The sequence below is a fragment of the Furipterus horrens genome, unplaced genomic scaffold (assembly GCF_987537825.1).
Source record: "Furipterus horrens unplaced genomic scaffold, mFurHor1.1.pri manual_scaffold_6, whole genome shotgun sequence".
Taxonomy (NCBI): domain Eukaryota; kingdom Metazoa; phylum Chordata; class Mammalia; order Chiroptera; family Furipteridae; genus Furipterus; species Furipterus horrens.
In genome coordinates this window covers 112,590,244-112,604,934 of record NW_028327176.1, presented here as the reverse complement: position 1 = coordinate 112,604,934, position 14,691 = coordinate 112,590,244, and the positions used below count along the sequence as shown (strand labels likewise).

General features: G+C 35.2%; 1 pseudogene; it reads left to right on the top strand.

Moving 5' to 3' along the window:
• The first annotated feature begins 1,971 nt into the window (after positions 1-1,971).
• On the top strand, positions 1,972-2,412 carry LOC150007256 (ATP synthase F(0) complex subunit C2, mitochondrial pseudogene; annotated as a pseudogene).
• The last annotated feature ends 12,279 nt before the right edge of the window (positions 2,413-14,691 follow it).

Below are 14,691 nucleotides of genomic sequence, written 5' to 3'. Positions count from 1 at the left end.
ATATAAAGTTATGATTATTGGGCATAATAAAATAATGTACTTCCATGGTTCATTATTTCTATAACAAGTTATAAATCCTTTAGAATATACAATAAGCAGATTGTTAAATTGTATGAATAACTTTAAATTTATAAAATAGGGAATCTAATTCAAAACAATGTGTAGACTTGCTGCTGTTGGCTACTAAGAATTTAAAACTAATAACCATGTGGCATAATTCTAAAAGGAAATGGTTAACAGTCACCAATGCCTAAAAATGTGTTCTGCTTTATGAAAGTCTATGATTATGACATTGAATGTTTTAATTCTCCTGAAAATGGCATAAAAAATTCCTCGACAACAGGTATCCAAAATGGTTTTGGTATGATTTCTTAAGGAATAATGACAAAAGAAAATACATAATAGACGGTAAAATAGGAGGGAGAAACAAACAAGACTGAACCCTACTTATTTTAGGAGAGAGATCTATTTAAAATTAACACCAGCTTATATAATAGTATAAGCCAACCTCAAAAAATATGAAATCATTTTTTATACAGACACATTCTTCATGTAATCGTGGAATGAAAGAAAGGAAATTGTTAGAGCCTTTGTGCCTTAAAATTACCTAAAGGGTTTGCAATATAACCAATGAGCACAACACTATCCACTTTCAGATAACTGAATAAAAGGCACAAGTAGCATGGTAGATTTTTTGAATTTTCATAATTAAAACTCTAATTTTTGCTTCAAAACAATTTTAATTTTAATTTAAAACAGATAATCCCCTTGCTACCACTTTTTTAATGCTAAAAAAATTTTACCAAATGTTAGTATTTATAAATATGCTGTGTTATTACGTTAAGAAAGCAAAATATTAATCCGAAATTCATATTTTATTAAAATAATATGTTATCCTAGCTGTGGAATTTTCCTCAAAGTCTATATTTTACTCACCATTGCATTTTCCAGTGTCTTGATGAGAATGTATATTAAATAAATAAGTAAATTAATATATATAAAATAATAAAAGTAAATGTTAGCTCTTCTACAAAAAATCTTAAGAAGAGTAACTTTTAAAAGTATGATACTTTTATATGCATTTTTCATGTTGATATACATTTAAAATAGTATTTGAAGGAGAAATAAAAATCTAGTATCTTCTAAGACTCAGAAAATATATTATTAAATCTAATAGAAATTAAGTTTATTGAAATGGCAGATATATTTTGAAATGTTTACTAATTAAAACTAGGAAATCCTTAATGATTCCGGGCATACTATGTGTGTGTGTGTGTGTGTGTGTGTGTGTGTGTGTGTGTGTGTGTATCAAAAAGGTATTTAAGGAAAAGAAAAGGTTTAATGCCTAATTCTATTTATGTCTTGTCTACTTTGCTTATTTCGGTTTGTGGAACTTAACTTGACCCATTGTACCCTTTATCTCCCCAACAATTAATCATCATGTAGTTATATAAAGCAACGAAAGGAATGTTCAAAGCATAACAGACATATAATTTGCCTACTATCTCATTGATTTTTTTCCCAATGATAAAATTCATTTAATAGTTTTTGTTGCTTGGAATGCCCTGTAGCTTTCATTTTAACATATCTAAATCATTTGTATTCTGAAAGACTTAATTCAAGACCCAAATTGCCTGCCATTGCAGCACAGGTAGTTCTATGTTACTGTCATTTTCTAAGCCCAAGTTGAGATCCTCACTTGGCTGTGACTTTAGGATATGTGACCTCAAAGCATATGAGAGAAAAGCAAGCCTAGAGCTGGAACCTGAGGAAGTGGCTGAGATGTTGTCTGGTCTGGGACTCTTGGCTCCATGGAAATTACATTGCCACCTACATACCTCATCATACATGACCATGTCTAGTCCACACCAGGGTGAAAAGAATTACTGGAAAATCTGCTGTTCACTATCTCAGCATCAAAATTATATAAATAGTCTTCTCTGCACTGGGAGCAGCTCTCCTGCCACAGCCCCTCATTCCCCGAAAATGCATACCTGCGCCAAATTTGTGTCCACCCCCACCTTGGTCAGGAGCTCCTCTCAGCTGCTGAGCTGGTCACTATCTGCAGTGGTGGCGAAACGAAGAGAGACACTGACAGATGAGAGCCTCAGCAACTTGGCAGCCCTGCATCCTCTGACCTCATTTATTTCTAGCCGTAGCTTCCAAACCAGCGCCATTTCAAGGGACATCGACACAGCAGCCAAGTTCATTGGGGCTAGGGCTGCCATGGTAGGGGTGGCAGGCTCTGGGGCTAGAATTGGGACTGTGTTTGGGAGCCTCATCATTGGTTATGCCAGGAACCCTTCTATGAAGCAACAGCTCTTCTCCTGCGCCATTCTGGGCTTTGCCCTGTCAGAGGCTATGGGGCTCTTTTGTTGGATGGTGGCTTTTCTCATCGTCTTCACCATGTGAAGGAGCCATCACCACCTCCCATAGTTCTTTCTCCCATGTCTTGTCTGCCCTGTATGTTCTTTTTCCGATGCCTTCCCAGGAAGCCTGGGGGAAGTGGTTGGCGCAGGGTTTGACAGAGGAAAGATAAATAAATACTGTATTAATTAAAAATAAATTATATAAATATTTTCTCAGCCTATTGAGAGCAGTAGGCTGGCTATTTCTGCTGTCTTACTTGTGACAATGATTAACGAGCATGCCACAAAAATCCTATCAGGATCAAACAGTTTAGAGCAGTAACAAAATAATCAAAACCAGTGTCTTAGAAATTGACATATTTATATAAATTATCAAGAGTTTCTGCATACATTAACCATATTTGATGCTTATAACTCTTATGTAAGGAAACATTCTTTTTTGTTGTTGCTGCTGTTGTTGGAAGCAGGCCCAGGGAAGACAAAGAATATAACATTTATGAAACAGAAAATGTAACTGGGATTTGAGGCTACATGTTCCAATTTTAAGGGTACTGATCTTTCCAATCCAGATATACTAAGAACCAGAGGTATGAATGAATTAAAGGCCACATGCATGACAAAGCCCATGGTCAGGGGCAGTTTTGTACATTCACTGTTATTTATTCACTTATTTAACTAATAACTCTTTATTTGGATTTCATTAAGTGCTAAGTGTGAGAAAAAGGAGGGAATAAAAGAAACTTCTAGTAGAATAGCAGAAACAAAAAGCAGAGAGGGAAACAAGAAATTAGAAAAGAAGAAAATAGTCCTGGAAGCAGCACATTTTGCCTGGGAAATTAGGAAAGATGTCTGAGAGAAACTATATGGTGAAAGTCTGTGAATGAACCTAAGGTATTTGGACTTTATTCTATAGGAAATTATGAACTACCAATTCATGAGGTTTACAACCTGATGAGTACCATGATGAGACTGAATTAAGGGAAAGAAAAAAAAAGATGCCTTTAGCTGCTTGGTGGAGAATGCTTTGAGGAGACATGGTCAGGGAAATGACCCAAGAGACTAAGTGAGAGGTAATTTCCTTCCTTCACAGGTAGTGGGACAATGAGGATAGAATGCACAGAAATATATGCAATTCAGAAATGAAATTTTATACATAGAGTGCAGGAAGTTATTTCTTTTACATGTGAGTCTTTTTAGCACTGCATGAATAAGAAAAAATATTCCATTCCACTGTATTTTAGTGAATATCCTCATGGCTGTATGTCTCATAGAATAAATTGAAACAATACTTTCCTTCAATGGCAGCTGACCCCTCTGGCAACTATTGACTTCCCCGGTATCCTGGTTCTGATTATTATAGGCCCTGGAAAAAAAGAAAAAACACTCTTATCTTCCAATTTCTCTTAGCAGGTATTAATTGGGGAGAGACATGAAAATTAAGTATGGGGAAAATGTCTAATGTGACTTTGACTCAAGTTCGATTGCTGAGATCTAATTCACTGAAGATAGAATGCAATGGGAAAAAGGACCTGGCCTCATTAATACTGTAAGGGATTGAAGGGGACTTATCTATGTGGAAAATTTGTAAGAGGTTAGGAAGAGATTCTTAAAGGCGATGGCATATATAAAAGGTACTTAATAAATTATCTTTTTAATGAAGTTTTACTTATTTAGCCAAATGTTTCTATCATAAAGTAGCTTTAAAAAATTGGTCTTTTATTTTCTTACGATTTAGTCAATAGTTTGGCTTTTGCTTGTCCTTATTTATAACTCCACCTCCCTTTTATAGCTGTGAGCAGATTTCTTTTTTTATTGGCTTATGGATAGTCCCTAGAGACTTTCTTACATCTAATTATTTTTATTTTCAGCTCTGCTGGTTGGTTTTTATATAAATTTTTGTTTAGAGTCATACCTGGTACAGTTTGGTAGTCTATTAGCTGTTTGTTATTAAAGTGCTAAAGTTTTCTGAATCAAATATAAAAATTTAAAACAAAAATAAATAAATTCTTTTTGTCTTTCAATGCTCCAAGTAATGCTCTAGGCATCAATGAGTTGGTGTAACAAGATCATTTCTTAAAAGAAATTACAATATAAGAATGTTCTTGATGTTCTACTCCAGTCTATTAATATATTCTAAACTCTTTCCAATGACTCTTTAATTTGCTTGCATTTTTATATTACCAGACAGTAGAGTATGTTGTCTACAGTTTATCATTTTATCCTCAGCATTTAGCACTATGCCAAAAGCAGAGCGTGCACTCACTGAAAATTTAACTTAACCCTTATCATTTCTTCCATTTTGCTCTGTTTCTGCTATATGCCAGCTACACTGATTTACTTTCCTTTCTCCACATCATTTTTCCATGTCTATTATAACTTTAACCACCTGGTGAAAGCCTTCACTTCTGCTGTAGGTCTTTCAAGTAACTCCCTTGGTAGACTGAAGTGCTTTTTAACATACCTTGAACATTCTTCCAGATAATATTAAGAAATTTAATAGTAATTACATTTTTTGATGTGATTATATTCTTGGATTTGCCCTGGCTGGTTTAGCTCAGTGGATTGAGCGTCGGCCTGCGAGCTAAGTGTCGCTGGTTCGATCTTCCAGTCAGGGTACATCAGAGAAGGAAAACTCTGACTCCAAAAAACCTCCGCTGCCTTGCGGCATACCTCTTCAGGGGAAAGGCTAAGGGAGTAAACCCCGACAGAAAATCCGGAGCCGGAGTCCCTAAGGCGGTTTGACGTTGTAGTCAACACCGGCAACTCCTGCGGCGCACCTGAAGCCAAGCTGTATCGACTCCGTCTTTCCCTTGGACCCTTCAGCTGCGAAGAGAGGGGGGGTCTGCTGCATGGGCAACAGCAGACCCTCCATATTACCCTGCCCAGGCTCTGTAGCTTCAGCGTCATCACAAGATGTCGATTCAACACGGGAGGAGACAGATACCATGTCACTCCCGAGTTGGACTGCACAGCCATTCTCGGCGGTGCAGATAGACTCTTAAGAAGCTACACCATCGTCTCTTGAGACGGACGGCTGCCGACGACGACGACGACGACGACGATATTCTTGGATCTTTAAGGAAGGTGACAAAAGAATTCATCAGTGCAGTAGGGTACTCTTGCTCAAGACAAATGCTGAACAGAAAGAAACACAGGACTGGGACTTCAGGTGACACAATCTGTACTCACAGGAGCATATTTTTGTCTTTGTATTCCAAGTGCCCAGCACAGTTTCAGACATACAGTAGGCTCTAAAAGAGTGGTAATGGAAAGAAATTTTGAACAACCTCATATGGGTATTTCACAACTTTTCAAGCAGAAAAGCATTAGAACTTAGAGAATGAGCACACAGATTTTAGGCATTAGCCCTACTACTTACCATATTCATGAAGCTCCAACAATTCATCTTTCACATTCTCCATTTTCTCATCTCTTATGTAGGGAAATCACACCCTGTATGTAACTAATGCAATTGTTGGATTAATTTTTTTTAAGAAAAACAGCTTTGAGTCATAGGTATGGTAACACAAGTAGCACAAATATTGGTATTTTTCAAACCACATTAACATTTTACTGGGTGTTGCTTCTCTTCTCTTGGATGCAGTATTCTTAACTATAATATAAAGGTATCGTACATTCTGGGCCTGAAGTGCTGTGCTTTTAGCCTCTTGGCATTAAATGGGTTAATATGTGTAAATTACTTAGAATAGAAATTAGCATGTGTTATATAGATGTATATTTAATGACTAAGCATTAATATTTAATTCTTGGTTTACTTTTACAAGAAATCTGCAGAACATTCGCCTTCATATATAGCTCATCAGAGTTGAAGAGTATAAGCGCTGGTTTTAAATTATGTCTTTAAAACTCTATATATATTATCTGAGGCAATGCATTTAAGTTCTCCATGTCTGTTTATATTTTTTCATCTGTAAATAAAAGATAATGGTACCTGATGGAGAAGTTTATAAATATTAAATTAGCCATTAAATGTGAGTTTTGTCAAAAAAAGTATTTAAAGCAGCGCTAGCATGGAGAAGTCTCAGTAAATATTTGCTACTAGTTCTTATTTTCATAGATGTTTAAGTAAGAGTAAAATTATTTTCATATTATCCCAAGAGATAATTCATAATGTTTCTGAAAATTTAAAAATAATAGTGTTGAAATTTGTTTTATACCCAAGGAAATAATAAATGCATCAAATCTAATTTCTATCAATTAAATATTTTTTTTTAGATAGCTGTGTTTGATTTTTAACTGTTTAAGAAAATAAAACTTTATATACAAGCACAATCCTTCTTCTGAAATTAGGTTAAACACCTAAATTGCATTATGAGTTTGTGGATATAGTTGATTCTAAACAATGACATAGATCTTATAAAAAGTGTTTTCATATTGATTGGTATTCTCATTGGCATTATATCCACTTCTCTCCACCCTAAACACCAGTTAATTTTAGTCACTTCAACCTAATAAATAAATAGTTCACTAGGAGGGAAAACTATTGTATTTCTATAGATCTACTACAAATTTTTTAATTAAAATTTTTGTATTGGTTTAGACATTGGTTTTGTTGATACAGTTTAAAAGTGTTGTTTTTAAAAGTAGTTCTGCCACATATTATGCATAATTAAAACTAAAATGTGTAGATTTGTATATAATAAAAAGACTTTTTTTTCATAAAAGTCTTTCAAAACACTTGCACTCTTCTAAGCATTGTCCATTTTACTGTGGCTCTAACATTAATGCTAATCTCAGTTCCCACTGTTTTATTTATATTCTTAAAAAATATCTAAGGAGTACTGTTGCTTTTTTCAATATTTATAAATCTTTCATCTGTCTAGTGACTCCGTTTCTCATAATTCTACTTATTCCAGTGCACTCTGTTAAATTTCAAAAAGACCCTGCATTAATATTTATTGTAATCTTATGACTTGAAGCAGTCACATGTTGATTTGAATGCTAAAAAGATACATATACCATACAGCAAAAGTTGTATCATCATCAATCATGGAGCAGTTAAAAGCATAAATACTTGGAATCAGAGTTATAGGAATTTGTCTTTGTTATTTATGAGAAAAACCACTTTCAATGTGTATTGTATAATATTGATTTATGCGGTAAAATTAGGCAGTTTGCTATTAGCTTCTATTTATAGATCACCATGACATTTTTCACAGTATTTAGTCTGAAAGAAAATATTTCCTTGGCATATATTTTACTTGGAGGAATACTTTGTAAGTACACAGTATTGTGCTTGGCACATAATAGATGCTCAATATATATTCATTTTGACCATTCTTTCTCAGTTTAATGTTTCATTTTTATTTAAATTAGCGAGCATTTGGTCCTGTACAAAACACCCAGGTATTTGTTTCATGGTGAAAGTTTCTTGATATTTGGTCCTGTCCAAATGTGCAAACTTAGAAAACATTCCTGGATTCAAATAGCCTGTAACATTTATTTATACCTCTGCTTTTTGGGGATTAATACAGAAAAAAATATTATCATGTTGTACTGGTCCAATAACTGTTTTGTGGTTGTACTGCCAATAATAACCTTTCTTGCCTCAGTAGCTTAGCTGGTAGTGATGCATGGGGTTAGGTCGGTGGGTTGTGTGGACCAAGCATCTCCATGGGCATTTTGGTATGGGACCAAATATGAAACACCTTTCCGCATGGCCCAGTACAATACCACATGTCCTGCAAAGATTATTAGTTATGGCTTATATCTCCTTCTCCCCCTCCTCGAGCTCTTCCTTTTTCTTTCCTTCAATTATTTCTCAGAAATATAGGAGTTAAATGTAAATCCCATACACATGTAACACCTTAACTGTTTTTGCCCATCAACCATTGTCCAGCAAGTACACTACAGTAATCTCTCCCGGCTGCCCTCTAGCTTCCAGCTCAAATACCTTCAAATTCTATTCCTAAGGCCTCCTATCTGAATTCTCTTTTCTGCTTGGTTCTTTAGCTTGCTATATATGACTTTGTAATTGCTGTACCATCATTCCCTTGGTTTCTGTAGTACTTGGTACTTCAGCCCATTTACCTTAGCCAGGATCCCTACATTGCAGTTTAGCCTGGAACTCAGATTCCCACTTTTGTGGGAAGGAAGAGTACTTACTGTTCATTTCTCAATTCATAATTTCAGTTCATGCTAGAGAGGAACAGAGATTTTTTCAATGAATAAACATTCTAATGATTAACAAAACTCTCTGAGAACTGAATTAGTTCTGACATTAATAGCTTTGCTGGAAGACTGCCTTCCCTGGCTGTGCAAAGTGTTCTAGAGTCACCGTCATTATGTTATTCATTACTGAGGCTTCTTCCCGAAGCATGTGTATTCCAAAGATTAATCATGGATTCAAAAAGAAAACAATCAGAAGAGATATACAACATGTAATCAGTGGAATATAAATTAGTTACTATTAGAAGACAAACCCTGAAAATTCTAATGAGGAAATTAATGGTTCACATTATACCTTGTTATTTACATTTTAAAAGCAAAAAAGAGAATATTAATTGATTAGGTGATAGTTAGTAGTCTACTAATCCAATATGAGAAAAGAAATATTGCATTAACAAATAACTAAAACAAAAATAAGTAGTTAGTAGATTTAATATTAGAAGTTTATACTCGATTTTTATATTTCCAATACGTTGGCAAGAATTTTTTTAAGTATATTTTATTGATTATGTTATTACAATAGTCCCAATTTCTTTTTCCCCTTTGCTCCCCTGTGTCAAGTATCCCCCTTAGTTCATGTCCATGGTTCGTGCATGTAAATTCTTTGACTTCACCATTTCCTATATTATTCTTAACTTCCCCCTGTCTATTTTGTACCAACCAATTATGCTTCTTAATCCCTTCACCATTTCCCCATTTCTTCCCCTTTACCCTCCCAGCTGATAACCCTCCAGATGATCCCCATACCTATGATTCTGTTTCTATTCGGGTTTGCTTAGTTGGATTTTGTTTTTATTTTTTAGATTCAGTTGTTGATAGTTGTGAGTTTGTTGTCATTTTAATGTTCATAGTTTTGATCTTCTTCTTCTTAAGTAAGTCCCTTTGACATTTCATTTAATAATGGCTTGGTGATGGGGAACTCTTTTACTTTACCCTGTCTGGGAAGGACTTCATCTGCCCTTCCATTCTAAATGATAGCTTTGCTGGATAGAGTAATCTTGGTTGTAGGCCCTTGCTTCTCATCACATTGAATACTGCTGGCCAGTCCCTTCTTGCCTGCAAAATGTCTCTTGGGAAATCAGCTGATAGTCTTATAGGCATCCCTTTGTAGGCAACTCTCTGCTTCTCTCTTGCTGCTTTTAGGATTCTCTCTTTATCTTTCACCTTTGGCATTTTAATCATGATGTGTCTTGGTGTGGTCCCCTCTGGATTCAGCTCACCTGGGACTCTCTATGCTTCCTGGACTTGTATGTCTATTTCCTTCACAAAATTTGGGAAGTTTTCCCCATTATTTTTTTACGTAAGTTTTCAATTTCTTGCTCTTCCTCTTCTCCTTGTAGCACCCCCATGATTCAGATGTTGGCACGATTAAAGTTGTCCCAGAGGTTCCCAAGCCTCTCCTCATTTTTTTCAATTCTTGTTTTCTCATTCTGTACTGGTTGACTGATGTTTTCTTCCTTATGTTCCAAATCATTGATTTGAAGCCCGATTTTCTTCCCTTCACCATTGGCTTTGTGTGGATTTTCCTTCATTTCACTAGGCATAGCCTTTACTTCTTCTCTTATGCATTTGCCATACTCAAGCATATCTGTCAAGCCTGCAAGCATCTTTATCACCAGGGTTTTGAACTCTATATCTGTTAGGTTGTCTATCTCATCATCTGGTAGGTCGGCTATCTCCTCGTTGCTTAGTTCTCCCACTGGAACCTTGATCCACTCCCTCTTTTGGACCACAGTTCTCTGTCTCCTCATCTTGACAGGCTCCTGTGTTTGTTTGCCTCTGTGTCTCAGGTAGAACTGTCATTCCTGTTACTTTGTAAGAGGTGGAGCCTTAGGGATTCATCAGTACAGGGCGACCTGTTTCACCACATTGTAGTGCTGTATGTGGGGGAGGGGTCTGAGAGGGAACAATGCCACATGCTCAGCACTCTCCCCTTTTCCAGGCACTTCACCCACTTCCATATGGAACGGGTCCCCTCTAGCTGTTGCCCTGACCATTATTACCTGAGTGTGTGGGTCTGTGCATGTTCTAGGACTGTGGGGGCCCTTTAAACAAGTGGACTCTGCTGAGAGACTGGCAGTTTTTGCCTCTGCCCCAACCCCCACTGGTGTACACAGTCAGAAGCAATGAGGCTTGATTTTCCCTGGTGCTGGGACCATGAGCTGCAGGGTCTCTGAGGAGCTGGGAATGCTCCCCAGGTGTACCTCCTGACTTTTAAAAACACATGACTGTGTTTCGTGCTGGCCTGCCACTGCTGCCGCTGCTGCCACCACCACACCTTGTCCTCTCTGCCTGGCTCCTCCCCTCCTACCTGTCTGGATGAGTATTTCTTCTTTATATCTTTGTTTGTTGGACTTCCATGCAGTTTGATTTTCTGGAACTTCTGGTTGTTTCTAGTTTTGAGGTAGTTGTATTCCTTCTTAGTTGTGGAGGGAGAATTAGTGTGTCTGTCTACGCCTCCATCTTGGCCATAAATCTAACAATTTTTTTTGGATAAATTATAAAGGAATTTTCTTACATCTTGGGAAAAACTATACACATTTATGTGTACAATAGACACACACACATGTATAGAAAAAAAGCTGAATTATCTAACCACCAGATACCAGCATTTTGTAAATTATAATTTAAAAATCCTGAGACAGAGTTGAAATTTATTTAGAAAAGAAGATATATATATATATATATGTATATATATAATAAAGTCAGGTGTTTCATTTCATGGTCCGTAGACAATAATGCATTATAAGTTTCAGTGAAAACTGGGAACCTATTTTCATACATTGCATGTTCTCTAATACCTTTTTTTGTAAAACTCTTTCTAAACAAGTAATATGTGAACACTGAAAATTAAAGAACAAAAATATGGGTTCTTCATGGTTCTTTCGTTTTTCTATGAAGTGGCAATTTTTCTATCATCATCCATTTCCAATTAAAGCATTCAAAGAATTACTATAACATAATGAAAAATGTGCTCCACTATGTTAAAAAAAAGCATAAAATCATATAGAAATAAATCTAATAATAGCAAGTAATTTCTAAAAGGTTATTTTGTGTTAGACACCATGCAAATCTTAACAACACTTTGGGTTTTATCTTCCAATTACAAAGAAGCAAAGAAAAAAATAACATGCAAAGCATGGTACCAAAACCTGCATATTTTCATGGGCACAATAACGAGGGGTTGTACCTCTATCATGTGACATATGTTTCCTTTACTAAGCTTATTTTTACCAAGAGATGTTTAAGCAAATGGTTTGTTTTATCTTTAAATATTTTTTGATTAAAAATATTAATTTTAATAACTATGTATAGTGCCAGTTGGGTACAGGAAATATCAGGGGGAATACTTTGTAAAGTATATGATTGTCTAACCACTATGCTATATGCCTTAAACAATACAAAATAATGCTTAAATTAAACTGTAATTAAAAATACAAATTAAAGTTATAAAAGAAGTATAGTAAGTGAGACCAAAGGATTCTCATATAATTGTGCATAATAAAATAAAGGGAAATATCAAGTGATTTCAATTTGATTCTAACAAATAAACATGGGCATTCTGTGACTTAATAAAGTCACAGTAAATGCAAATATAAAAGGCCACTACCTTTGGGCAATATAACAGTTCTTCCTAGAATCAATTCATGTGTACTCTACTTTACTTTTATTATTACACTACCAGTCTGCCTTGTACTAAAGTTATTTATATATGGGAGTTGTTTCTCAAACTTGATTTTAGGATCATTTCTTAGTCACCCATGTTTTCCATTGCATTTGGCACAGTGCCTTACACATAATAGATAATGGACACGCATTTGTTTAATTATAATGATAGTTTATTACAATAAAGTAACCACAACAGAACTGTGGCTGTCAACTGACTTTATGATCACACTACAAATAAAAGAGGAGAACCCACCTATCAGCATAGGGTTGTATGACAGTGATACCTCCTTGGATTCTGAAGCCCAAGTTTGGCAAAGCCGAGCAAGTGACACTTGCTTGACTTCGTACTTCAGACTTGGAGCCTGTCCAAATCATGGCACTGGAAAGAGAATACATTAATATTTTGAATTATTAGAAAATATCATTCAAAAATTGTGCTATCTAAAAATTTCTGACTGAGATTTTCTTCTTCAGAAGTAGGTCAAAACAACTTTACAATTTTATGTACTTAAAACCAAACTGAATAAATATAACAAAGTTAATTTTATTTTTTTCTTACTATCATAAACAATTACCTTTGTACAAACAATTGAGTTGACCTTACAGATATCATGGGCAGTTAAATATTGAAAATCCCATATGACCATCTGATGACTTGAGGTATTTCACTCAGTTGGTAACTGGATGCATGGAAAAGAATAGATTTGCATTCTGCACAATTCATTCTAGGAAAAATGAGGCCTAGAACTACTTTTATGTATCTCTTGGTCTTGATTACCATCATTTACCCTTGGCAGTACTCGTAAAAATATACTGATGCAAATCAAAGGCTGTTATTATAGAGCTGCAACTTTATAATATAGCACAGACATATTACATAGTTTTTTATAATAACATACATATATACATATATTTTATAGAAAGTGCAAACAAAAAATATAAAACTCTGAAATTATTTATGGTAGCCCACATTTAAAATATATTTTCAAAATCAGAAATGAATTACTGATAAGGATTAATAGCAGTGTGTCTTCTTCCTTTAGCTCTAATACACTTAAGTTGAGATTTGACTGAAATGTTTGTTAGGAAATACAAGTGATTTTAATATCCATTTTTGAATTCATATTAATTCCTTATAAGAGAAAAAGCTGCAGTTTTCTACAACATTATATGTCCCAAAGATTCATTCATGTTTACTACTTAATTATTGGTTTTTCTTTTATTCCCCTTTGGTTTACTCTATTTCTACATGAGTTCAGGTTAAAGATAAACAGTTTATAGTAAAACATATTCTGGAAGTAATAAACTGTTATATAAAGTGATGCCTCAATACAATATTAATTTTTTATGCTTAACATGAAAAAGAAGTTGTAACTACTATACCTCTCTGATTATCATTAGTGAATCTCTGTAGGCCAATTATTACACAAATGCTAAATGGTTTTCTTTTAATGATTCGGAGTCTAGAAAATCTCATCTTTGCATTACTTTTTTCTGTTTTTTCCCTTCTTATTGAATTTATTGGGTGACACTGGTTCACAAAAGTATGCAGGTTTCATGTACACAATTCTACAACACATCATCTGTACACTGTATTGTGTGTACACCACCCCAAGTCAAGTCTCCATCCATCACCATTTAAACCCCCTATAGCCTTCTACACCTTCCCACCTTCCCCTTCCCCTGGCAATTACCACTACTTTTGTCAGTGTCCATGAGTTATTTTTGCATTACTTTTCATGTGTACCATATGGAATATGAGGTGAGACTAAGGGTGAAGAATAAACCTTGAAACCAAATGTTCTGAAATTTCTAACTAGAATGATTATCCCAGCTATGCAATTTGTTATTGTGACCTATATTCTCTAGCCTATTAACTAGAAGAAGATAAATTAGTGTAATTGCAACAGAATACTTATGGACTTGATGCAAGAGAAGGTTTCACCCCCTGAGAATGTGGTCATCTCCTTTTCTTGGTATCTCTCTTACAAGACTCCCTACATTCATTAAGTCTGGGTGATTTATGTGAAGTCAGCAGAGGATTGAATTAGACAACCCTTTAGGGTTCCTTGGAGATGCATGATTCTATATTATTCTAAGTTGACCTTTAGTTTATTCCAGAATCGATCACTTGGGGCACACAGATAGTTTTCCTTAGAAACAGATCCAGGGGCAGGTTCTGGTCGGAGTTCATATTTTAAACACACAAACCATATGCCTGCTGCTCTGAAAATGTGTAAGCAATTAATCAAGTGTAATAACTGTGCCCAGAGGCCTCTCTCCATTTAGCAGTAAATATGTTTAATTAATTATTTTTGACAATTAGTTATATAGACCATGAATATTTTATTTTATTTTTTTCCAGCTTTTCTTTATTGATTATATTGTTACAATAGTTCCAATTTTCTCCCCTTTACTCCCCTCCACCCAGCATCTCCCTCCCCCAGCAATCCCCCCCCAAGTC